The following is a 26,088-nucleotide window of genomic DNA, read 5'->3' as shown; positions in this document are numbered from 1 at the left end:
GTGGGTTCAAGCCCCGTGTCAGGCTCTGTGCTGACAGCTTGGAGCCTCCTTCGGGTTATGCATCTCCCTCTCTCTCTCTGCCCCTCCCCTGCTCATGCTCTGTCTCCCTCTGTCTCTCAAAAATACATAAATATTTTTTTTAATTTTTAAATAATAAATAAATAAATAAATGACAAAATTGATAAACCTCTAGCCAGGCTTCTCAAAAAGAAAAGGGAGATGACCCAAATAAATAAAATCATGAATGAAAATGGAATTATTGCAACCAATCCCTCAGAAATACAAGTAATTATCAGGGAATACTATGAAAAATGATATGTCAACAAATTAGACAACCTGGAAGAAATGGACAAATTCCTAAGCACCCACACACTTCCAAAACTCAAACAGGAAGAAATCAAAAACTTGAACAGACCCATAACCAGTGAAGAAATTGAATCAGTTATCAAAAATCTCCCAACAAAGAAGAGTCCAGGACCAGATGGCTTCCCTGGGGAATTCTACCAGACATTTAAAGCAGAGATAATACCTATCCTTCTCAAGCTGTTCCAAAAAATAGAAAGGGAAGGAAAACTTCCAGACTCATTCCAAGAAGCCAGTATTACATTGACTCCTAAACCAGAGACCCAGCAAAAAAAGAGAACTACAGGCCAATATCCCTGATGAATATGGATGCAAAAATTCTCAACAAGATACTAGCAAATTGAATTCAACATTATATAAAAAGAAGTATTCACCATGATCAGTTGGGATTCATTCCTGGGCTGCAGGGCTGGTTCAATATTCACAAATCAATCAATGTGATACATCATATTAATAAAAGAAAAGATAAGAACCATCCTGTCAATCGATGCAGAAAAAACATTTGACAAAATTCAGCATCCTCTCTTAATAAAAACCCTCGAGAAAGTCGGGATAGAAGGAACGTACCTAAACATCATAAAAGCCATTTATGAAAAGCCCACAGCTAATATCATCCTCAATGGGGAAAAAGTGAGAGCTTTCCCCCGGAGATCAGGAACACAACAGGGATGTCCACTGTCACTAATGTTGTTTAACATAGTGTTGGAAGTTCTAGCATCAGCAGACGACAAAAGGAAATCAAAAGCAGCAAAATCGGCAAAGATGAACTCAAGCTTTCACTTTTTGCAGATGACATGATATTATACATGGAAAGCCTGACAGGCTCCACCAAAAGTCTGCTAGAACTGATACATGAATTTAGCAAAGTTGCAGGATACAAAATTAATGTACAGAAATCAGTTGCATTCTTATATATTAACAATGAAGCAACAGAAAGACAAAGAAACTGATCGCATTCACAATTGCACCAACAATCATAAAATACCTAGGAATAAACCTAATCAAAGATGTAAAAGATCTATATGCTGAAAACTATAGAAAGCTTATGAAGGAAATTGAAGAAGATACAAAGAAATGGAAAAACATTCCATGCTCATGGAATGGAAGAATAAATATTGTTAAAATGTCAATACTACTCAAAACAATCTACACATTCAATGCAATCCAAATCAAAATTGTACCAGTATTCTTCTCAAACCCAGAACAAGCAATCCTAAAATTTGTATGGAACCACAAAAGGCCCTGAATAGCCAAAGTACTTTTGAAGGAGAAGACCAAAGCGGGAGGCATCACAATCCCAGACTTTAGCCTCTACTACAAAGCTGTAATCATCAAGACAGCATGGTATTGGCACAAAAACAGACACATAGACCAATGGAATAGAATAGAGACTGCAGAATTAGACCCACAAAAGTATGGCCAACTAATCTTTGATAAAGACTGGAAAAAAGACAGTCTCTTTAACAAACGGTGCTGGGAGAAGTGGACAGCAACCGGCAGGAGAATGAAACTAGACCACTTTCTCACACCATTCACAAAAATAAACTCCAAATGGATGAATGTGAGACAGGAAACCATCAAAACCCTAGAGGAGAAAGGGAAAAAAACCTCTCTGACCTCAGCCGCAGCAACTTCCTACTTGACACATCTCCAAAGGCAAGGGAATTAAAAGTAAAAATGAACTACTGGGACATCATCAAGATAAAAAGCTTCTGCACTGCAAAGGAAACAATCAACAAAACTAAAAGGCAACCAACGGAATGGGAAAAGATATTTGCAAATGACCTATCGGATAAAGGGCTAGATCCAAAATCTATAAAGAACTCACGAAACTCCACACCCAAAAAACAAATAATCCAGTGAAGAAATGGGTAGAAGACATGAATGGACACTTCTCTAAAGAAGACATCCAGATGGCCAACAGGCACATGAAAAGATGCTCAACGTCACTCCTCATCAGGGAAATACAAATCAATACCACACTCAGATACCAACTCACGACGGTCAGAGTGGCTAAAATGAACAAATCAGGAGACTAGAGATGCTGGAGAGGCAACAAGAGATGTTGACAAGGATGCAGAGAAAGAGGAACCCTCTTGCACTGTTGGTGGGAATGCAAACTGGTACAGCCACTCTGGAAAACAGTGTCGAGGTTCCTCAGAAAATTAAAAATAGATCTACCCTATGACCCAGAAATAGCACTGCTAGGAATTTACCCAAGGGATACAGAAGTGCTGATGCAGAGGGGCACTTGTACCCCAATGTTCATAGCAGCACTTTCAACAATAGCCAAATTATGGAAAGAGCCTAAATGTCCATCAACTGACGAATGGATAAAGAAGATATGGTTTATATATACAATGGACTACTACTTGGCAATGAGAAAGAATGAAATCTGGCCTTTTGTAGCAACGTGGATGGAACCGGAGAGTGTTATGCTAAGTGAAATAAGTCAGGCAGAGAAAGACAGACACCATACATTTTCATTCATATGTGGATCCTGAGAAACTTAACAGAAGACCAGGGGGGAGGTGAAGGGAGAAAAACAAAAGTTACAGAGAGGAAAGGAGGCAAACCATAAGAGACTCTTAAAAACTGAGAATAAACTGAGGGTTGAGGGGGGATGGGAGGGAGGGGAAAGTGGGTGATGGCACCTGTTGGGATGAGCACTGGGTGGTGTATGGAAACCAATTTGACAATAAATTTCATATTAAAAAAAATTAAATAAAAAATAAACCATTCCCTTACAAAGGGAAAAAAAAAGCATAAAATTTTGCCATTTGCAGTAATGCCGATGAAGCTAGAGACTATAATGCTAAACAAAATAAGTCAGAGAAAAGACAAATATATTATTTCACTCACATGTGGAATTTAAGAAAGAAAACAAATGAGCACAGGAAAAAAGAGAGAGAGACGAAGGCAAACCAGAAACAGACCCTTAATTACAGAGAACAAACTGATGGTGACCAGGGGGGAGGGAGGGGTGGAGGAAATGGGGGACAGGGATAAAAAAGTGCACTTATGATGAAAAAATAAAATAAAATGATTTTTAAAAGTTAAGAATTCGAAAAGAATTTCAAAGCTAAAAAAAATAATAAAAATAGCCTAAAGTCATAAAAATAATCAATGGCGGGGAGGCTTTTCTAGATCTCTGTTTCAAAGGAAGGAATCTAACTCATACTTGCTTATGAACAGAACAACAAAAAAGTAACGTAATGGCTCCAGGTCCCTGAAAAGTCCAGAGGTGGACCCGTCTTTGGCACAGTGCGCACAGTGCCATCAGGACCGGTCTATGCTCTCCCACGTCAGCTTCCTTCTCCAGCATGATCTCCTCAGGCAGCACTCCTGGCGGACCCTGTAGACACATACCCAGTTAGCAACTGCAGAACTGAAACCCAGTGACTTGAGTAAAATCCCGGGATCAGCTCTATTGGCTGGGTTTGGGTCATACGTCCTTCCCAGACCTATCGCTGCAGCCAGGACATTTTGGTGCTTGAGGGCCAGGCCTGAATCACATGACTCACTCCCCCTGGAGACAGGAGACAGAGTCATCTCCGTCCAAGCCGCTTTTACTGAGGGACCTGGGCACTGCCCCAAATAAATCTAGACACAATTATCAGAAGAAGGGGTGGGTCCTGGGCTTGACAACCAAATCTGCAGTCCTGTTTACCAGGGGGAAGGTTACAGCTGCCAGGTTTGATCACAGGGCCACACCTGGAGGGCATGAACGGTAAGGCCCATTGAGGCACACGTCCCCAAAGCAGTAGGCACTGGGTAGACACTTGCATTCACGGGTGGTCTTGGTGGGGGGCAGATGCAAGAATAAATAAAAATAGCATAGTGGATAAGCAGATGGGCTCTGAAGTTAGAGACCTAGATTTGAATCTACCTGGGTTTACTGTTTACTATTTTTTTCTGACTCTCAGTTTCTTTTGAAAACTAGGTTAATACAGGAGTAGTGTCTACCTCCCAAAATTCTTGTGAGAATTAAATGGAATAACCTGCATAAAGGATTTAGCTGTGTTCTTAGAACACAGTAAGTGTTCAATGAATGTCTGCTATTATTATAGTGGTCTGGGGGCTTTGTTTCATGCACAAAACATTCACTAAGACAGAACGTATCCTGGATCATAAAAGACACTGCGACAAACCCAAAAGAACTGAAATCATACAAAGTATTTTCTCTGACCATAAATGAATTAATCTAGGAATTGAGAGAAATATAAACAGAAGAGTATACAAATTTGGAAATTAAAGAACATATATACAGTTAATCCATATGTGAAAGGCCAAATCTCTAGAATCTTAGAAAACATTTCAAACTGAATGAAAATGAAAATACAGGATACCTAAATTTGTGGGATGCAGCTAAAGCAGTCCTTGGAGGGAAATTTTATGCATTAAGTGTTCTCATTAAAAAAAGGTACTAAATCAATAATCCAAGAAATTTAAAAAAGGAGAACAAAACAGAACTGAAGCAAATAAAAAACATGGAAATTTTAAAGATGAGAGCAGAAACAAAATTAAGAACAGATAAATAAAATGAAAAGCTCGTTCTTTAAATAGATCAATAAAATTGAGAGAGCTCCTGCAATAAGACTGATGGAGAAAGAGAGGGTGAAGATGAATTATCAATATCAGGAAAAAAATTAACAATTTTTGAGATATTAAAATCATCAATTAAAAACTGAAAATTATCAATGTCGGGAAGGACAAAGACTTTTTTGCTTTAGTTTTTTAATGTCTATTTTGAAAGAGAGAGAGATAAAGAGCAAGCAGGAGAGGGACAGAGAGAGAGAGAGAGAGAGAGAGAGAGAAACACAAGCAGGCTTCATACTGTCAGCACAGAGCCCAACTGGGGGCTCAATCCCACAAACCGTGAGATCATGACCTGAGCTGAGATCAAAAGTCGACACTTAACCAACAAACCAATTAAAGTGTCTTTTAATTGAATTCACATTTAAATCAAGAAAACTGGGGCGCCTGGCTGGCTCAGTCAGCAGAGCATGCAACTCTCTATCTCAGGGTCATGAGTTCAAGCCCCACATGAGCATGGTGCCTAGTTAAAAAAAATTTTTTTTTAAGAATACTTAATCAATCAATCAATCAATCAATCATGAAAACTCCAGGCCCAGGTGGTTTCACTGGCAAATTTTACCAAATATCAAAGAAGAAACAGGATGAATTCTACACAACTTTTTCTACGAAAATAAGAGACGAGGTACTTCCAAAGCCATTTCATCATGTGGACATTACAAGTATTAGCTTCATACAGAACCAGTACAAAAAAAAGAAAACTAGAGACCAATACTGCTCATGAGCACAGGTGCAAGAATCCTCAAAAACAGTTATCAAATAAAAGCCATATATACATGTCAGGACAAAGACAAAGATGACCGGTACAGACGGGGTAATAATGAATTACATCCCTGATACATAACTTATTTTATTTCACTCTTGCAATAAGCAGGTGAGGTAGCCTTTCTTACAGCCATTTAAAAGACAAGAAAACTCGAATACTTGTCACTTAAGTGATGTGTGTCACACAGTGTGGCCTAGGACTGGGTTGGGGATCCCAGGACCCACAGATTCTTGTCTGCATCACATCACAGTTTTGCTATAACCACACAGCTTTCGGTCATCTGGCAGTGATCCACAGGGCGCTGGAGCAGGAAGGGAGGAGGGTTTCCTACACGACAGGCTCCTGAGCGACCGCTTCGTGGCCTCAGACCAGAAGAGCCACACAGATGTGTTAGAGGAATCGCTGCTTACTCTTCTGGGACAATTTGGCATTGGTGCACACACAACGGTCCCGGGGGGGCCTGAAAGAGTTAATGCACACACACCCCACCCTCCATGAGTTTGAAAAAAGGGCAAACACGTATTAATTGTCTTTTGCCTCTGAAATTCATTATTTAAATCTGAAGTAGATTCATTGTAAAAACTGTTTTATTAAAGTATAACATTAGGGCTACCAGCTCTAATTTTCCTTGATAGGTCTTGACGTGAATTTTGGAATCACAAGATGTAAAGTAATAAAGAAAACATCACATGGTCTTCCAGAAAAAAAAGGTGATGCAATGTTGGGGCTGATTTTGTGATATCCATCTTTAACAGTGTTGGAGCGACTCACTCTGTAAAGAACTCCATGGGACTTTTTTTTCCCTCTTGATGTGGACCGTTTCATTCTGTGCTCCTTTTTCCAACTCAGTGTGTTTTATAATGATATCCATCATGTCTGTTTGTCAGTTTATGGCAGCTTAAAAAATTGCCTCAAGGCCAGTAATGAGAAGAAATCTTTCCAACTTCCTCTAGATTGTTTTATGTGCTTCACAGTTTTCTGCACCAAATAATAAAAAAAATAACATGGCTTTTGAAACTGTCCTGTACTTGCCTCAGTTTCTTCTCCTTTTAATCTTTCATGGTTTATTTCCATTTGTTTCACTATGTTTATTCTACTATGCTTTTGTTCATAATTAACAAGCTATAAAAGATCTGAATATATTCTCAAAAGGGAAAGTTTTCTAAAGACCTTATTTCAGCGGGCCTTTAATCCAACGTTAAGAAAATTATCTGGAATTTTATAAATATATACATCTATATATATTTTATATATATACATATATATATCCTAAAGATATATATTTATTTATAAACATATAAAATAAGTATATATACATACATACAAATATTATAAATATCTCCTTAACAAGACAGTCCACATTTTAAGAGCTGATGAAATAGAGAAATCAATACAAGCTAGAGAAGAGTAGCTGAGTTCTCAAGATACTGCTGGATGGGGCAGCTGGGTGGCTCAGTCGGTTGAGTGTCCAGCTTCGGCTCAGGTCATGATCTCGCGGTTTGTGAGTTTGAGCCCCGCATCAGGCTCTGTGCTGACAGCTAGGAGCCTGGAGCCTGTTTCAGATTCTGTGTCTCCCTGTCTCTCTGCTCCTCCCCCGCTTGTGTGCGCGCTCTCTCTCTCTCTCTCTCTCTCTCTCTCTCTCTCTCTCTCAAAAATAAATAAACATCAAGATACTGCTGGCTAACTCCAATATGGAAAGAAACTTACAGGTTCCTTAGCTGGATTATACTAGCACCTGGAAGTGGCAATGAGTCTTGGAAGGATCAGTCGTTTCTGGCGTCATTAGAAACATGCTGGTGATGATCAGGAGAACTTGAAGGATTTTCCAGGATGGCATGTCTTTTACCCTTTTTTTCTTTTTTTCATCTTAAATCCCTGCCTATCTAACATATCAAGTTGTGCAATAATTCCATACTTGGATTACCATTTAGCTGTGCCTGGCATTTCCCAAAACATTATTTCCACGGCCATTCTGTCACAAAAAGCACTAAGCTACCGTATGGAGTCAGGAGGCAGGTATGTAATAAATTATTCCGAGACAAATATTTTCTAAAGAATATGCCCAGGTACTTTGGGAAAGAAGATGGCAGAGCAGCATGGAGCCCCTCAGCTTGTCTTGTCCCTGAAACGCAGTTAGGTCAGCACCAAACCATTTTGCACACTTAGGAAACTGATCCAAGGATTAACACAACAGTCTGAATAACTTGAGCCACAGAACTTGGCAGGTACATGGTGCAGAGAGGTGAACTGGGGGAGACAAAACCCGCGGAGGGTAGGGAGCTGTTTTTGTGAAGAGAAGACAGAGAAAGGGGGAGAGTGTGGTGCAACAGGAGTGCAGGAAAAACACTCCAAAAGTAGCTGGAGAGAACAAGAGAGAAAGAGTGAAAACACTCGCAGGAGATTGAATAAGAAATCTGTTCCCCAAAACCCTAATGGGAAGAAAGCAAAGGGTTTCAATAGTACCAGGATTCTATAAACACTGGAGAACAGAGCCTGAAGTTCCAGAGCTCAGTGCCTGGTGGTGATCTGGGGAGGAAGCAATCAATGCCCAGGAGCAGGCAGTGGGGTTTGAGGGGTCCATGTGCCCACAGGAAAAGCAGTTCCCTTGCTAAAAGTACATTTGGAAGAGGCCATATGGCCTTCCCACAGGCCAAGGTCGCAGCGGACCGCAGAGAACAGCCACATGTGCTGATGTTGGGACAAAGACGCCAGAGTGTGGTATAACCTGGTGCCATTTGTGTGTTGTGTTTTGCCACAATCTCCGAACCTCTGATGCTGTGCGATCACACAACACTTTCTGGGGCAAGCCAGCGGCTGGCCACAATCACTGAACCTCTACCACAGCATGATCACACAAACTTTTTCTGGGGCAAGCCAGCACCTGACTATTGCTCAGAGAGACCCACCCCCAGAGTGTCGGCCTAGGTCCAAAGCTGCAGAGGTCTCTTAAGTGTGCAGTTTTGAAACAAAACCCCATCTGAGCTAAAACTCTGGAGGGAGGTGCCACCTGGCAGGCAGACAGCTTGGACATATACAGGGTAGAGGCAGGGAGTGGACAGAGGCCTGAGACAAAGGAGGGGTGCTTGATCATGAGTCACTGAGAGCACAAAGTGCCCGTGCCAGAGACTAGGGAGCTGGGTGAAGCCATTTCCCCCTCTCCTGTGCACACACATGTACACCACACTGATCAACCCCAGTAAGCTAAGCAGCGCCGCCTGGGGGAGAATGGAGCCATTACACCAAGACCCGCCCAACTGTTCCCTCCAAGCACATTCCCTAGAAAACCAGCACGAGTTCCTCCACCTGCTTAGGAAAAGAACTATAGAGTGCTTCAAAGTTTGACTTCTAGGGGAAACTGGATATAAATTCATTCAGGTTTCATTCTGTTTTCTGGTTCATTTTTTTTGCTTCTGTTTTTGTTTAAATTGTTTTTGTTGTTTTTCTTTTCCTTTCTTTTCTTTTTCTTGGATACAGTGAAAATTTTATTTTTCTTTTTATTATTTTTAATATTTTGTTATTTTTACTTTGTTTTTTAAATTCTTTTCTTCTATTTCATTTTATTCTATTACATAACTTTTTAAAAAATTGTCCTTACCTTTCATTTTTCTTTTCTTTCCCCTTTTTCTCTATTCTATCAAGCTTCGTCCAACAAGCAGACCAAAACACACCTAGGATCTAGCTTCATTTTATTTTTTGCTTTTTTTTTTAATTTTAATTTTTTAGTTTTATTTTTTTCTTCCTCCAGAATGACCAAACAAAGGAACTCACCCCAAAAGAAAGAACAGGAAGAAATGACAGCCGGGAGCCATCAACACAGATATAAGCAAGATGTGTGAACTAGAATTTAGAACCATGACAATGACAACACTAGCTGGGGTTGAAAAAAGCACAGAATCCCTTTCTGCAGAGATAAAATAAGTAAAATCTAGTCAGGATGAAATTAAAATGTTATAACTAAGAAGTCACAATGGCAAGGATGGACAAAGAAGAGCAGCAAATATAGAAGACAAAATTACGGAGAATAATGAAGCAGAAAAAACGAGGGAAACAAAGACAAACGAGCATGATACAAGAGTTAGATAACTCAGTGACCTATTAAAAAGGAATAATATGTGAATCCTAGGAGTTCCAGAAGATGAAGAGAGAAAAAAAGGGACAGGTTTATGTGAGCAAATTGTAACAGAAAGCTTTCCTAATCTGGGGAAGGATGGAGATATCAAAATCTATAAGCACATACAACTCCCATTAGATTCAACAAAAACTAACCATCACCAACGCATATCATAGTCAAATTCACAAAATACTCAGCCAAGGAGAAAATCATGAAAGCAGCAAGGGAAAAAAAGTCCTTAACCTACAAGGGAAGACAGATCAGGTTTGCGGCAGACCTATCCACAGAAACCTGGCAGGCCAGAAAGGGTGGCAGGATACAGTCAACATGCTGAATTGAAAAAATATGCAGCCAAGAATTCTTTATACAGCAAGGCTGTCATTCAAAATAGAGGAGAGATAAAGAGTTTCCCAGAAGAACAAAAACTAAAGGAGTTCATGACCACTAAACCAGCCCTGCAAGAAATTTTAAGGGGGACTCTTTAAGGTGGACAAAGATGAAACAAAACAAAAAAGACAAAAAGCAACAAACACTAGAGAATATCACAAGAAACACCAACTCTACAGGCAACACAATGGCACTAAATTCATATCTTTCAGTATGCACTCTAAAATTTTTTAATGTTTATTTATTTTTGAGAGAGAGAGAGAGAGAGAGAACATAGTGTAAGTGGGGAAGGGGCAGAGAGAGGAGAAACAGAATCTGAGGCAGGATCCAGGCTGTGAGCTGTCAGCATGGAGCCCGACGTGGGGCTTGAACCCACAAACTACAAGATCATGACCTGAGCCAAAGTTGGACACTTAACTGACTGAACCACCCAGGCACTCCAGTACTCACTCTAATGTCAATGGACTAAATGCTCCACTCAAAAGACACAGGGTATTGGAATGGATAAGAAAACAAGACCCATCTGTATGTTGCTTACAAGAGACCCATTTTAGACTTCAAAGTAAGGGGATGGGGTAAGGGGATGGAGAACCATCTGTCATGCTAATGGTCATCAAAAGAAAGTTGGAGTAGCCATATTTATATCAGAAAAACTAGATTTTAAAATAAAGACTATAACAAGAGATTAAGGGCATTATATCTTAATTTAGGGGTTTATCCACCAAAATCTAACAATTGTAAATATTTATGCCCCCAATGTGAAACACCCAAATGTATAAATCAATTAACGACAAACATAAAGAAACTCATTGATAATAATACCATAACAGTAGGGGACTTCAATACCTCACTTACAGCAATGGACAGATCATCTGAGCAGAAAATCAATGAAGAAACACTTTTGAATGACACACTGGACCAGATGGACTTAACAGATAAATTTAAGACATTTCACATTCTTCTCAAGTGCATAAGGAACATTCCCCAGAATAGATCACATCCTGGGACACAAATCAACCCTCAACAAGTACAAAAAGATCGAGATCATACCTTGCATTTTTTCAGACCACAACACTATGAAACTTGAAATCAATCACAAGAAAATATTTGGAGAGACCATGAATACTTGGAGATTAAAGAACATCCTACTAAAGAAAGAACGGGTTAACCAAGAAATTAAAGAAGAAATTAAAAAGTACATGGAAGCCAATGAAAATGAAAACAGAACCCAAAACCTCTGGGATGCAGCAAAGGTGGTCATAAGAGGGAAGTATATAGCCTTCCTAAATCAGAAAGAAAGGTCTCAGATACCTTTCTTACACCTAACTGTAAAAGAGCTGGAAAAAGAACAGCAAATAAAGCCCAAAAACAGCCAAAGAAAGGAAATAATAAAGATTAGAGCAGAGATCAATGATACCAAAATCAAAAAAACAGTAAAACAGATCAGTGAAACCAGGAGCTAGTTCTTTGAAAGAATTAAAAAGAGTGATAAACCCCTAGCCAGAGTGATCCAAGAAAAAAAAAAAAGGAAAGGAAAGGAAAGGACCCAAATAAATAAAATCATGAATGAGGAGAGATCACAACCAACAATGCAGAAATACAAAAATAATAAGATTATATTATGAGCAAATATATGCCAACAAATTAGGCACTCTGAAAGAAATGGAAAAGTTCCTAGAAACATATAAACTACCAAAACTGAAACAGGAAGAAATAGAAAATTTGAACAGTATAGAAATTGAATAACCAGTAAAGAAATTGAATCAGTAATCAAAAATCTCCCAACAAACAAGAGTCTAGGGATGGATGGCTTTCCAAGGGAATTCTAACAAACATTTAAAGAAGAGTTAATGCCTATTCTTTTGAAGCTGTTCCAAAAAACAGAAATGGAAGGAAAACTTCCAAACTCATTCTATAAGGCCACCATTACCTTGATTCCAAAACCAGACAGAGCCCCCCTAAAAAGGAAACTATAGACTAATTTCCCTGATAAGAAAGAATGCAAAAATTCTCAACAACATAGTAGCAAACTGGATACAACAATACACGAAAAGAATTGTTTACCACGATCAAGTAGAATTTATTCCTGAGATGCAGGGCTGGTTCATCATCTGCAAATCAAACAATGTGACACATCACATTAATAAAAGAAAGGATAAGAACCACATGATCCTCTCAGTAACGCAGAGAAAGCATTTAACAAAGTACAGCATCCTTTCTTGATGAAAACCCTCAAGAAAGCAGGGATAGGAGGATCATACCTCAAGATCACAAAATCCATATATCAAAGACCCACCGCTAATAGCATCCTCAATGGAGAAAACTGGCAGCTTTCCCCCTAAGGTCAGGAACATGACAAGGATATCCACTCTCACCATTGTTAGTCAACAGAGTGTTAGAGGTCCTGGCCTCAGCACTCAGACAACACAAAAAAATAAAAAGCATCCAAATTGGCAAGGAAGAAGTCAAACTTTCACTCTTCATAGAAGACATGATATTCTATGTGGGAAACCCAAAAGACCCCACCAAAAAACTGCTAGAACTGATCCATGAATTGAGAAAAGTCACAGAATATAAAATCAATGTATAGAAATCAGTTGCATTTCTATACACCAAGAATGAAGCAACAGAAAGAGAAATCAAGGAATTGATCCCATTTACAATTGCACCAAAATCCATAAGATATCTAGGAGTAAACCTAACCAAAGAGGTGAAAAATCTATACAGTGGAAGTTATAGAAAGCTTATGAAAGAAACTAAGGAAGACCAAAACAATGGAAAAACATTCCATGCTTGCGGATCAGAAGAACAAATACTGTTAAAATGTTGATACTACCCAAAGCAATCTACATACTCAATGCAATCCTTATCAAAATAACACCAGCACTTTTCACAGAGCTAGAACAAACAATCTTTAAACTTGTATGGAACCAGAAAAGACCATGAATAGCCAAAGCAATCCTGAAAAAGAAAAGCAAAGCTGGAGGCATCACAACTCTGGACTTCAAGCTGAATGACAAAGCTATAATCATTAAGACAGTATGGTACTGGCACAAAAACAGAAACTTAGATCAATGGAACAGAATACAGAATCCAGAAATAGACCCACAAACATATGGCCAAGCAATCTTTGACAAAGCAGGAAAGAATATCCAATGGAATAAAGACAGTCTCTTCAGCAAATAGTGTTGGGAAAATTGGACAGCAACACGCAGGAGAATGAACCTAGACCAATTTCTCACACCATACACAAAAATAAACTCAAAGTAGATGAAAGACCAAAACATAAGACAGGAAGCCATCAAAATCCTAGAGGAGAAAATAGGCAACAACCTCTCTGACCTTGGCTGCAGCAACTTCTTATGTGACATGTCTCCAGAGGCAGGGGAAACAAAAGCAAAAACGAACTATGGGGACCTCAAGATAAAAAGCTTCTCCACAGCGAAGGAAACAAGCAGCAAAACTAAAAGGAAACCGACAGAATGGGAGAAGATATCTGTAGATGACATATCAGATAAAGGGTTAGTTCCCAAAATCTATAAAGACTTATCAAACTCAACACCCAAAAAACAAATAATCCAGTGAAGAAATGGGCAAAAGACATGAATAGACACTTTTCCAAAGAAGACATCCAGACGGCTAACAGACACACGAGAAGAGGTTCAACATCACTCATCATCAGGGAAATACAAATCAAAACCACACTGAGATATCACCTCACACATGTCAGGATGGCTAACGTGAACAACTCAGGCAACAAGAGATGTTGACAAGGATGCAGAGAAAGAGGAACCCTTTTGCACTGCTGGTGAGAATGCAAACTGGTACAGCCACTCTGGAAACCAGTGTGGAAGTTCCTCAAAAAATTAAAAACAGAACTACCCTCTGACCCAGTAATTACACTACCAGCCAGTTATGCAAAGAATACCAGAGTGCTATTTTGAAGGGGCACATGCACTCCAATGTTTATAGCAGCACTATCGACAATAGCCAAAGTATGGAAAGAGCCCAAATGTCCACTGACTGATGAATGGATAAAGAAGTTTTGGTATATGTGTGTGTGTGTGTGTGTGTGTGCATACATACAATGGAATATACATACAATGGAATACTGCTCAGTGATCAAAAAGAATGAGACTTTGCCATTTGCAACAATGTGGATAGAATTAGAGCGTATTATGCTAAGTGAAATAAGTCATTCAGAGAAAGATAAATATTATATGATTTCCTTCATATGTGGAATTTAAGATACAAAACAGATGAACATAAGGGGAGGGAAGCAAAAATAATACAAAAACAGAGAGGGAGACGAACCATAAGAGACTCTTAAATATAGAGAACAAACTGAGGGTTGCTGGAGAGGAGGTAGGTTGGGGGGTGGGCTAAATGGGTGATGGGCATTAATGAGGGCACGTGTTGGAATGAGCACCAGGTATTATATGGAAGAGATGAATCACTAACATTCTATTCCTGAAATCATCATTATACTATACGTTAACTAACTTGGATTTAAATAATAATAAAAAAAGAATATTCCCAGATCTTCCCTTCTCTGAGAATTATCTGTAGTTAGCATGTTTCACCAGCTATTGATTCTCAGTTACCTAGTACTTAACGGAGGATATCTGGAAATTCAGTGTTTCGTAACTGAAAATGGTATATAAACAAAATTTATTTTTATTTGCTTTGACTTCAATCCATATTTACTTGAAGGAATGAATGGAATGGTAGACGGATGGATGGATGAATAAACACAGGGACACATGGATGGATGAAACAGGTTTGACTGCTGTTCCTGTAAATATGTGTATTATATATTCTGTCTTAGTTCAGGTTACTACAACAAATGTTCATAGACAGGGTGTCTTAAACAACAAACATTTCTCATACTTCTGAAGAGAGGGAAGTCCAAGATCAAGGTGCCAGTGTATCCAGTGTCGGTGAGGGTCCCAATCCTGCTTTGTAGATGGCCATCTTCCCACTGTATCCTCACATGGGAGAAAGAGAACTGGCCATCTCTCTGGCTTCTTATTATATGGCACTAATACAGCGTTCATGAGGGCTCCACCTTCATGACCTAATGACCTCCCAAAGGTCCTATCACCTAATACATATTGGAATTAGGGTTTCAACACATGAATTCTGAGGGGACAAAATAGAGACCATTACTATATATAATGTAACATAATAACATACATACATAAGGCCTTTTACTCTGCTCTCAAACATTTTGGGAAAACTGAGGCTATTTAGCAATTCAGGCATCCACTCATCATATTTCATTACAGATGACCCCTGAAGACACGGAGGTTAGGTTCCGGACTCCCCTGTACAGCTGAAAATCCACATATAAATTTTGACTCCCCAAAACCTTTACTTACTGCTGACCAACAGCCTTACCCATAACATAGATAGCTGATTAACATGTATTTTGTATATGTATTATATACTATATTCTTATAACAAAATAATCTGAAAAAAGATGTTATTAAGAAAGTCACAGGAACAAAAATATTTACAATACTGCATTGTAAAAAATCCATGTATGAATCCAAGTTCAAACTCACTGCTGTTCAAGGGCCAGCCATACTCCTTGGCCTCTCTCCTATTCTTCCATTTTCCTTCATCTCGATTATCCACACAAATGCAAAAATGACTATTTGTGTATTTCATCTTAGTAAAAAGGAAATATGCTTTTCCTTTTCCTTTGCAAATGAAAGTTCTCTGTGTGAGGCTTGATAGGTATTAATTGAGGAAATGTCTCATAGAGGGGAGGTCAGGACCACTGGATTCCTAAAGGTGAAGCAGATTATTTTTCTTTAAGTGCTTAGGCTTTATGCCCTGAGGCTCCAAAAGTGAAACTTGTGAGCTCTTCTCACAGTGAAGTAAAGAATTCTTCATCTGTGTATTAACTCACGTGCAATAAAACTCTAGTGAAATTTTAGGTTAAGGTGTCACCTCCTAAAGGTATTTACATTTTAGACTGTCTCTAGATAAAAGCAGCAACACTCCTGTGGGATAATAATAATAACACAATAATAATTACAGCTACCATTGAGAATCAGTTATATATATCATTGTCTGCTAGGAACTGAATGTTCATGTCCCTTCCAAATTCACATACTGTTACCCTAACCCGCAATGTGATATTTGGAGGTGGGGCCATTGGAGGTAATTATGGTTAGATTAGGTCATGAGGGTAAACCCTCATGATGGGATTAATGCCCTTCCCTCTCCCTCCCTTCCCTCTGCCCCTTCTTTAATCCCCCCAGTCTACAGTAATTTGTTACAGCAAAACCCAAACTAAGACACTATCTATCCTAACCAGCTTAATTCTCCAAAGAAATAGGTAAGGAAACCAAGCCACAGGCAACATAACTCAGTTGTGCAAAGTCTAAGAGCTATTAAGTAGAAGAGCCCAGATTCAGAGGCAGGCATATGTTTACCACCATGATAAACAGTGGGAAGGGGAGCATGTGGGCCCTTGGGTTGTGTTTTGTGGACACTGACGTGGAGAGGCACATGTAGAAGGCTCTTTGGAGAATGCTCTTGGAACAACATGTGTAAGGGAGCATGGAAAGGACTGAGAACAGGGAGACACTGAACAGCTAGGCAGTCAGACCAGAGCCTTAGCCTATGCAATGGGTAGCACCAGAGTCAGGATGACCCTTTGCGGATGTCCTGAACTGAGGGAATGACTCGAGGATTACTACCTTCCATCCTCCACTGACCCATCACGGGGTGTGGGCTGTCTCCAGCGATGGGGTACGCTCCCAAGTGGGGCAGCACCTTTCAGCTGAAGCAGTGCTTAACAAGAGACACAGCCAAGAGCCATCAGCAGCCAACATTCCCGGCAGATGGGAGTAGTAAGTCCTCGGGTGGTGAAAGAGTAATTTTAGGGGTACACCACAACATCACCCCTACCTGGTGTCATCAAGTGGAAAATTAATCAAATCAAAGAGACGAAGGAAGGAGTTCCTCCAGAAGTACCCATAGATCTTATATCTAAAGGAAGAGAGAGATTTAACTAGGTAAGAAGAGTGATGAGGCTTACTAAGGAGAGGAAACATCATGTGCAAATAACTTGTGAACTGATCAAGAGGCTTTAAATTGAGGAATTTAAAAAGCCAGTGTGAGTGACACAGAAAGCAAAGTGGTGTGTGATAGAATGGGACCAGATTATGCAGAGCCTTCAGGCAAAGATAAGGATGTCACCTTTATTCAAAGAACAATGGGAAACTTTTGAACCATTTTAAGTACGGGCTGACAAAAAGACTGTTTCAAAAGATTACTCTGACTCCAGGAGGCAGACCAAATGAGAGGTGGGTAGGGATGATCTGGGGAAAGAGGCCTAAGACTGCTGCTGCCATCAGGCCAGAGAAGATGTCTGCTTCTGCACGGGTGGGGTGACAGGAGAGATGACACACATACATTTGGGAGATAATCCGAAAGTACAGTTTGGAGCACTGAGTGACTGGATATGAGGGTACAGGAGAACGAGGTGTTGATGATGACGCCCAGGAGCCTAATCTGTGCAACTGGCTGGAAGGACAGGCCTTTTACCGAGAGAGAGAGAGCACTGGAAAGAGTGCACTTCACTTAATCAGTGAAGACTGAGAGTTCCAGTGTGGGCAGGGGGATTTACATTCCCTGGAAGAGGAGTAGGCAATTGGATATGTAGCTCAGAATTGCACAGAAGGCCTTGGTTCCAGGTAAAGACTTAAGTACTCTGTGTGCAGTTTATCAAAGTCACAGGCACAATGGAGACCAAAGAGGAAGTGTGCAGAGTGAGAAGAAAAGAGGCCCAAGTAGGAGTCATGAGGACTATTTGAAGACCCATACCCAAGGTAAGGCAGTGCTTTAGGGAGAGAGTGTGTCAAAACTGTTGAGAAGTCAAGTGAGATGGAACTCAGAATGGCCACTGCACTCTGCTACACTGCTATCACGGGGAATCTCAGGTAGCAGCACTTGGATGCCATGATAAGCATAGAAGATATGTTGGACTAGGTCGAGCACTCAGTGCTTCCAGAGGAAGTGGAAGCCCTGAATTCAAACTACTCTCTCGAGATGAGTGGATCAAAACATGGAAAACTCTAGAAAAGAGTAGAATTGAAGAGGAATGCTCCGTTTTTGTTTTAAAATCTGGGCATGTTTAGACACCAGTGGGAAGGGTCCAACTGAGTGGCAGGAGTTGGATATATGAACAAGAACAGGAATGGTAGGTTACCTCCTAGCACAAGGGGAGGGATTGGTGTCAGATGTGTAAACGGGTAGTCAAGTCCCTTAGCCTAACAAGAGAGAAGAAAAGAAGCACAATTGAAAGTAAGTTTGAATATTTGGGGTCCATGGGTATGTGAGCTCCCATCCCACTTGATTTTCTTTGGGAAGGAAAGTGGAGGTGAGGTTGACACCGTGAATGTTTATTTAACTTAACTGGATTGGACTGGACTGGATTGAGAAAGGGACTCAAATAACATCAAAAGAATAAATGACAACACTAAAAATGTGGGGAAGCACCCAGAAAAGAACCAAGTGAATTGCACCCAACAGAATGATCAACTGTGAATTGTCTTTTCTACACCTGTTCAGAGCTTCTTGGCATTACATTTAACAAACCAGAGGCCCACTGTCCAAGTGCATACCTATAAAAAGACCAAAATCTTACATCATCTTCCCCAACTGTCGCAACTTCTACTAAAAAACTAAATCAGCATTTCTTAGAGTAGCTAGTTTTGAAAAACATAGGACGAATTGTTCTCTAGAGCCTGTTTAAGAATTTGGAAAAAATATAAGGCAATTTAAAAAGCAATAAGCTATTTTACGCAGCAGTCTGGCCATCTAAAAATGCATCCTGCTCTAGCTTTCAACTCTGTCTCCTGCCTCTTGGATTTTCATCACTACGAAATAACATTGCGAGGATTCTCTCCAAATGAATATGTTACTAGCAGTGTCCACAGTGGGAAAGAACAAATCGGAAAATACATATCAGCCTCTCTGTATACTTCCCGATGGCTAATCAGTTTAATTAGCACAATTAAAACCACCTACCCTTATCCAAGAACTTAACACAAAAAAGCATGTAATGAGTGTAAGCTCTTAAGAAGAAATAAAATTTACAAAATGTACCAATACTTGCAATCCAACTGTTAGCATTATAAATTTCATCTGGTATTTAATCTGGCATTAATTTCATTTTATGATAACTACATATTGTTTCTCAGTAATAACATTTCCAATTAAATACTGATTCATAATTTTAGACGGTTATAAATTTAAATTCTGAAAAGTCAAAAATAATGATTGCTATTTTCAGGTTTCTATGGAAATTTTGAAAAATTTAAAAAAAACCTTGGAATTAACTTTTTTTCATCCAGAGTGAGCCTAAATACTGTTTAAATAAAATATCTAAGATGCATTCACTAAACACTGTGTTGTAAATATTTTGGTTCCCAGGGGAAAAAATGTAGATTATAACGTTAAACTGCATAAAAATAATGGGTTGAGCACACAGAAAAACTTGGATGCCTTCCCAAATTCCATAAAAATGAGAGTAAAGACATTTTTAGATGTTGAAACATAAGAACAAAGGAAAAAGAACAACCATATTTTGGAAGCTGAGAAACAGAACAAGTGTTCACTGACTTGGCAGACTTGAAAAAGCCGAATCGTAAATCGGGAAATGGATGGGAAGAGGATTTATACCCAGAATATGAAGAGGATTTATACCCAGAATCCCCCAACTGCCAGGCCATGAACATGAAAGTATGGGGCTGAGGGTAGGAATATGGTCTGAAACTCTGTTAAAGAAGGAGACAGATGCCCAGAGCCTCACCACACATTTACAGAGAGACTGGCACTTTACACTCTCTGAGAAGAACGAGAGGCTACACAGGAAGAGGAAGACTTAAAATTAAAACTATCATTCTCCTGAGAGAGCTCAGAGAAAACAACAGAGCCAGGATGGTATGAGAAAGGAAACATTCGTATGTGGAAGCCTCCCTGCCAAAAAAAAAAAAAAAAGCTTATGTGATTTAAAAATGTGATGGAAAAATTGAGTTTTCTACTGAGAAATGAAAAACTCAATAGAAAACTTGGAAATTTAGTTGAGGTTATCTTCCAGAAATGAGAGCAATAGGGAAATATTGAGAAAAATAATTAGAAAAGCAGAGGAAGAGTCCAGGAGGCGTAACATGCAAACAGGAGTGCCAGAAAAAGGGGGAGACCACAGATAAGGTAACTTGTTCACGTCTAAACACAAGAAAAACTCCTAGAACTGAGAGGGCATGTGTGGCCAAATTAAAAGTGCGTAACATGAGGCACCGGGTGGCTCAGCTGGTTAAGCGTCCAACTCTTGATTTCAGCTCAGGTCATTATTTCACAGTTTGTGGTTTCAAACCTCATACAGGGCTCTGTGCTACAGCGCGGAGCCCGCTTGGGATTCTCATTCTCCCTCTGTCCCTCCTCCACTCTCTCTCTCCCTCTCTCTCTCTCTCTCTCTCTCAAAAATAAACTTAAAAAAAAAAAAAAAAAACTATATAAGTTCCATAACATGAGAATACAGACCCAGACCAAGGCATGTTACGGCAAAATTTCAGAACACTGAGACAGAAAAAAAAGGGAAGAATCTACATGTTTTCAGAAAGGAAAAACAAACAAAAACAAAGACATACTGGTTTTCCAAAATAACACTAGGCACATATAAAGTTTCAAGAATGCAAACAAATTCCAACCTGTTATAACACTGGAAGATAAAACCACTAAAACAATGCCTTCAAAATTATCAGATAAATTCCCTCTTATTTTTATGCCCAACTTGCTATGAGTTAATTTTAAAAGCAGAATACAGAAGGGGCACCTGCGTAGCCCAGTTGGTTGAGTGTCTGACTTTGGTTCAGGTCATGATCTCCCAGTTCAGAAGTTCAAGCCCCACATCAGCTCGCTGCTGTCAGCCTGTCAGCGCAGGACCGGCTTCAGATCCTCTGACCCCCTCTCTATGCCCCTCTCTTGCTTGCACTCTCCCAAAACATAAATAAAATGTTTTTTAAGTAGAATACAGGCATTTTTCAGTCTACATGGTCTCAAAACTTTTACTTTCCATATCTTTTTCACAAACCTGTTAAAAGCTACTCTAAAGTCTTAGGATAACCTACTTGCCCTGGTTTGCCCACAATTTTCCCAAGGTTAGCACTTACAGTGACGCATCTCTGAAAATCCCTCATTCCCAGACAACTCAGAGCAGTTGGTAATCCTACTCCAGATTCATGATGAAAGAGATTAAAAGCAATTCTCAAAAAAGATCACATTTATCCTTTAGCTTTCCTGCCCATCCCCAACAAAACCCAAGTTTTTAAAGAAAACAAAAAAAGCAATAAAAAAGGTAAAACCTCACAATGTCCTATAGCCAATAAAAAAATACTAGACAGGAAAAGAGAAGGGAAATGTGATCCATACCAAAATGTGATCCAGAGTAACAGATCAGAAATGACCAAAATGACAGAGAACGTTAAAACACATTATATAAGTATCTTAAAAAGGATTGAGGATTTAAAGAGAAACATAAAAATAATGAAAAAAGAAATATGTGAATTAAACACGCAACTAAGGAGGAATTTTTAGAGATGAATAATGCTCCACCCAATGTATTTCATAGCAGATTAGACACCTGAGGGAAAAAAGATCAGTGAACTTGAAGCTATAGCAACAGAAGCTATCCAAAGCCTTAAAAAATTCTTGCAGCTTTCCCTGGTGCTCTCGGGAACCCAAGCCATCATATAAGAAGTCAAGATGTTCTGCTGGGACATCAAATGAAGAAACCACATACAGATGCTCCATGGAGAGGAAAAGCCGACACACTATATGAAGGTGGTAAGAAGCCTAGTAATCCTAGCATCTCAGTCAACCCTCCAGCGAATCCAGTCTCAGCTGCCATGTGACCACAACAACATGGGAAATCTCAAGGCTGAACCCAATCAACCCATACAACTGGGAGAGATAATAACACAGTTACTGTTTTAAGCCACTTAGAAAAATGGGAGAAATGTACAGGTCAACAAGAATTTCCCAACTTTTTTAGAGACATTCAGATAGTAAAATACAGGCAGCCACAGTTTACAACTATTTGTCATTGAGACATGTGACCATTATGTGCAGCCCTACTTTTTAAAAGTTTGCACTCAGTCCAACTAATCCTGTCTTACCATTAAGCTAACCTCAACCTTCCCTATCACCCCCAACCTTCTCTCTGAAACACACTTCCCAACGCTTTTAGAATCAAAATAACTTCTTCCAGTGTTTCCACCAGTGATCACTGAATCGCTACCTCTAGAAACAAAGAATGTGTGTTTGATAGGCTGGGGCAGGGGGTGGAGGGGGATTCCATTTGCAGCGCCCAGATGCTGGAGAGACACAGGGGAAGGCAGACACCCTCTCACGGCCTAGGTGTAGGAGGGAGGAAAGTATACTGTTTCAGGGTTGGGAAGTAAGAAGGGTGAACATCAGGCTGGATACTAATGACGCACAGATGAGCGCCTAGAAAAGATCGCAGCTAGGTGACCTGGAATACGGAACACTTCGTCCTTGAATATAGAATGGAAAACCTACAATACGACATCTCTATATTTCAGTTATATTTTGAGTTAAATTGGCTTTTGGAGGCCCAACCACCATTTTTAGCATCTGTTTTAGGAAAATGTGTTTCACATTAAAGCAATCAATTAATGATCCGATTCTTTGAAAGCTCACATTTATAACATCACAAAGCTCAGTCATTCATCAGCCAGATTGCAAAAGTTCACTCCCACACATAACCAGTTTTTCATATATCAGGGCTAAATCATACTGGTAAAGATGGCTCATAACTCTTCGTCTCTCTCCCTGCTTAGTACCTTCTTGTTGCCACTGTTCTAATATATGGCTATTGCTTTTCTCACTCATGGCTTATCTCCTTGTATAGGTTATAAGTACAGTGATAGCCAAGCATCATGACTCATACTCCTCCAGATGCTTTTAGGATGGGCCTGGCACTTCACAGGCTACACTCAGAGCTGAATTTCTGTTTGGATTTATTTCGCCAATTCATATCATACAGTGGTACAAAACCAGAACTCCTCGTGGTTGCTCCTCAAAATGCTCAGGCATGGACACCACACACGTAAGACAGCTCACTTCTGAGTGCGCCAGCATGCACCATAGCCTCAGAAAGACAAGGAAACCTGGGACGCCCCAACTCCAGAACTTGTCCCGGCCATAAACCAGGATACCTGGGACCACACTGGAACAACACTGCTGCGACTCTATCAGAGCCCTTTCATGAGCCGGAAAGACTTTAAAGCCAAATAAATCACAGCAGAGGGTGATGGTAGGTCTGGAAATTTCAATTATCTGGTACGACAACCTAGGAGGTATCTAAAGAAAGAGGTAGATAAGAATTACTGCCATCTTTTAGGGCAGGCTCTGAGATGTCTCCCTGTTTCAAGAACCCAGAAGCTGGCGGCAGAAAGTACTAAGGATGCAAACAGAGCCTGAGAGTCAATTGTCACAACTGGGACAGGAAGAGCCCTGGAGAACCTGGACACGTAGGAACTTCCAGGCACTGTGGGTGAGACGTCCTCTGGGCAGAGCTCCTTTTTTCAGAAGTTCTACTGGAACACCAGGAGAAAAGAGAGACAGCTCCACCAATCCTCACTTAATCTGTCCTCGTATCTTTGATTTTTAGTGCTCAGCAAGTCAGGGTCATCTGTGCTTCTCTCACTGCTTCCCTGCTCTCAATCCTGTTTTTGTTTTATTTTACCCACTGGATACTCACCACTAGTTTTTGCTTCCCAGTAATCGCCATTTCCAGCTATTGACTAAGTATGATACTGCAGATAAGGGAAAGGAGGATGCTCCAGCAGGGACATTACAGCATGCAGCTGCCAAGAGCAGCAGAGGACGAGGAGCCTGGCAATCGCACCTCGTGAGAAATTCATCAGATAAGATGAAGAGATCTACAGATTTACAGCTTCATGGTTATCTTTAAAGGATATACCACATATTTAAAACTCAAAATGCATGCTTCATTGCATGAACCTTGCCCTGAATCAAAAGTTAAGACACTATAAACATACAAAATCAAGGCTAGGATAGAGTTGCATGCCAAAAATTAAGAGTAAGAGGATGAAAATCTTTGTAAATGGTCCTTGGTATTTGGAGGGGTGGTAGAATGATCCAGTATCTACTCACTGGGTGTGGGAATGGCGGGTTATGGCACAGGGTGTTCTCTGAATAGAGTTTATAAAAATGCATTAGATAGGAACAATTAGAAGCATCAACATGATTGATTATGTCTGAGCTGGGAACATTTGTGAAGATTTAGGGATATTCCATATATATCCAGAAGAGTTGCCAAGAATATAACTGAAAGCTCAAGTCTTGAGTACTGTGAAGAGTATTACGTGAAACTGAATTCCAACTAGAAGCTACTGCATCTAGAACATGTATTTTTTCACTCAGGACCAATTCTGTAACAGAGACACTGACTCTGAAAGATGATGGTCCCTTTCCAGACTTTCTTCATCAACCATTCTTTGCTCATCCTTCGCCACATCCCTCATTCTCTCACTCTGCCCATGTATGAATTTACTGAGATAGGGATGCCCAATTGATTAGAAATGTCTCCAGGTCACTTGGAAACAAAGGGGCTCAGAGCACTGCTGGACGGGGAGCTAAGAAACTCGTAAATCACCTGGGTAGCACAGGATCAGTGCTACAACTCAAGTGCATAATCTACCGGAACACAGAAGGAAGAGGTAACTTCCTGCTGGTGGAGCAGGGAGGGCTCTGGGGCACTTCCTCTGAACCTTGACCACCCGGAAGGATATCAACAGGTAGAGCTAAGCATCAAAAATCATTAAGGACAGTGGTGCCTGATGCTCAGTTAAGCGTCCAACTCTTGATTTCGGCTCAGGTCACGATCTCACAGTTCGTGGGTTTGAGACTCGTGTTGGGCTTTGTGCTGACAGGGCAGAGCCTGCTTGGGATTCTCTTTCTCTCCTCTCTCTGCCCCTCCCATGCCCTCTCTCTCTCTCTCTCAAAATAAGTAAACTTTAAAAATATTAACCACTGAATTAATTTTTGGATGGTTGAAGAACGAGATACAGTCTATCAGGAGAAGATAAAATTAATGGAAAACCTAAGAACTGCTTTCAATATCTGAAGGATTGCCAGGTTGAGAAGGATAAATATTATATTGAGGTCTTCCAGAGAGAAAAACCAGGAGGTACCAAGGGAAGAATTCAAGGAAACACACTTGAGCTCCACAAAATAAATGCATTTCTAACAATTTAGGAATGAAGGACATTTGGTTAAAAAGTCCATCTTCTCCTTCAAAAATCAACATGGAGCAGAGAGACCAATATAAAAAGCATATTTTCCCTTCAACAGCCACCTTGCCTAGAAAATTCCTGGAAAACAAAACGCTAAATCTGTTTTTGTAAACATGTTCATTATAAATGGTAAAAAACAAATATCCCACTAAAATACAGAAGGATAGTCTATGGTAGTGGTTCCTCCCCCCACCCCCCCAAAAAGCAAGTGAGTCTTGTAGAAGAGAAACTCAGCCAAAAGTTATCTGGAGAAGCACTGAGCAATTATGAAATCCCACAGCATAGCAGTGACAGGAAAACTCAATTCAGATGAGTAACAAATATGTCATCAACCACTTTGATGACAAATTCAATGTAAATACATTAAGCAGCATCAAAGAGCCCAAAGGAAGAAGTTGACACATCTTGATGTCCTTGCTGGCACATACATTCTTCGCAACTCCCTAAAGACCTGTTTCCCCATAACCAGGTTAAGTATCATCGACAGGTATATTTCATAAGTA

Source organism: Puma concolor, chromosome E2 (genome assembly GCF_028749965.1).
Source record: "Puma concolor isolate L17-30 chromosome E2, mPumCon1.1.hap2, whole genome shotgun sequence".
Taxonomy (NCBI): Eukaryota; Metazoa; Chordata; class Mammalia; order Carnivora; family Felidae; genus Puma; species Puma concolor.
Note: the sequence above shows the minus strand (reverse complement) of the source record.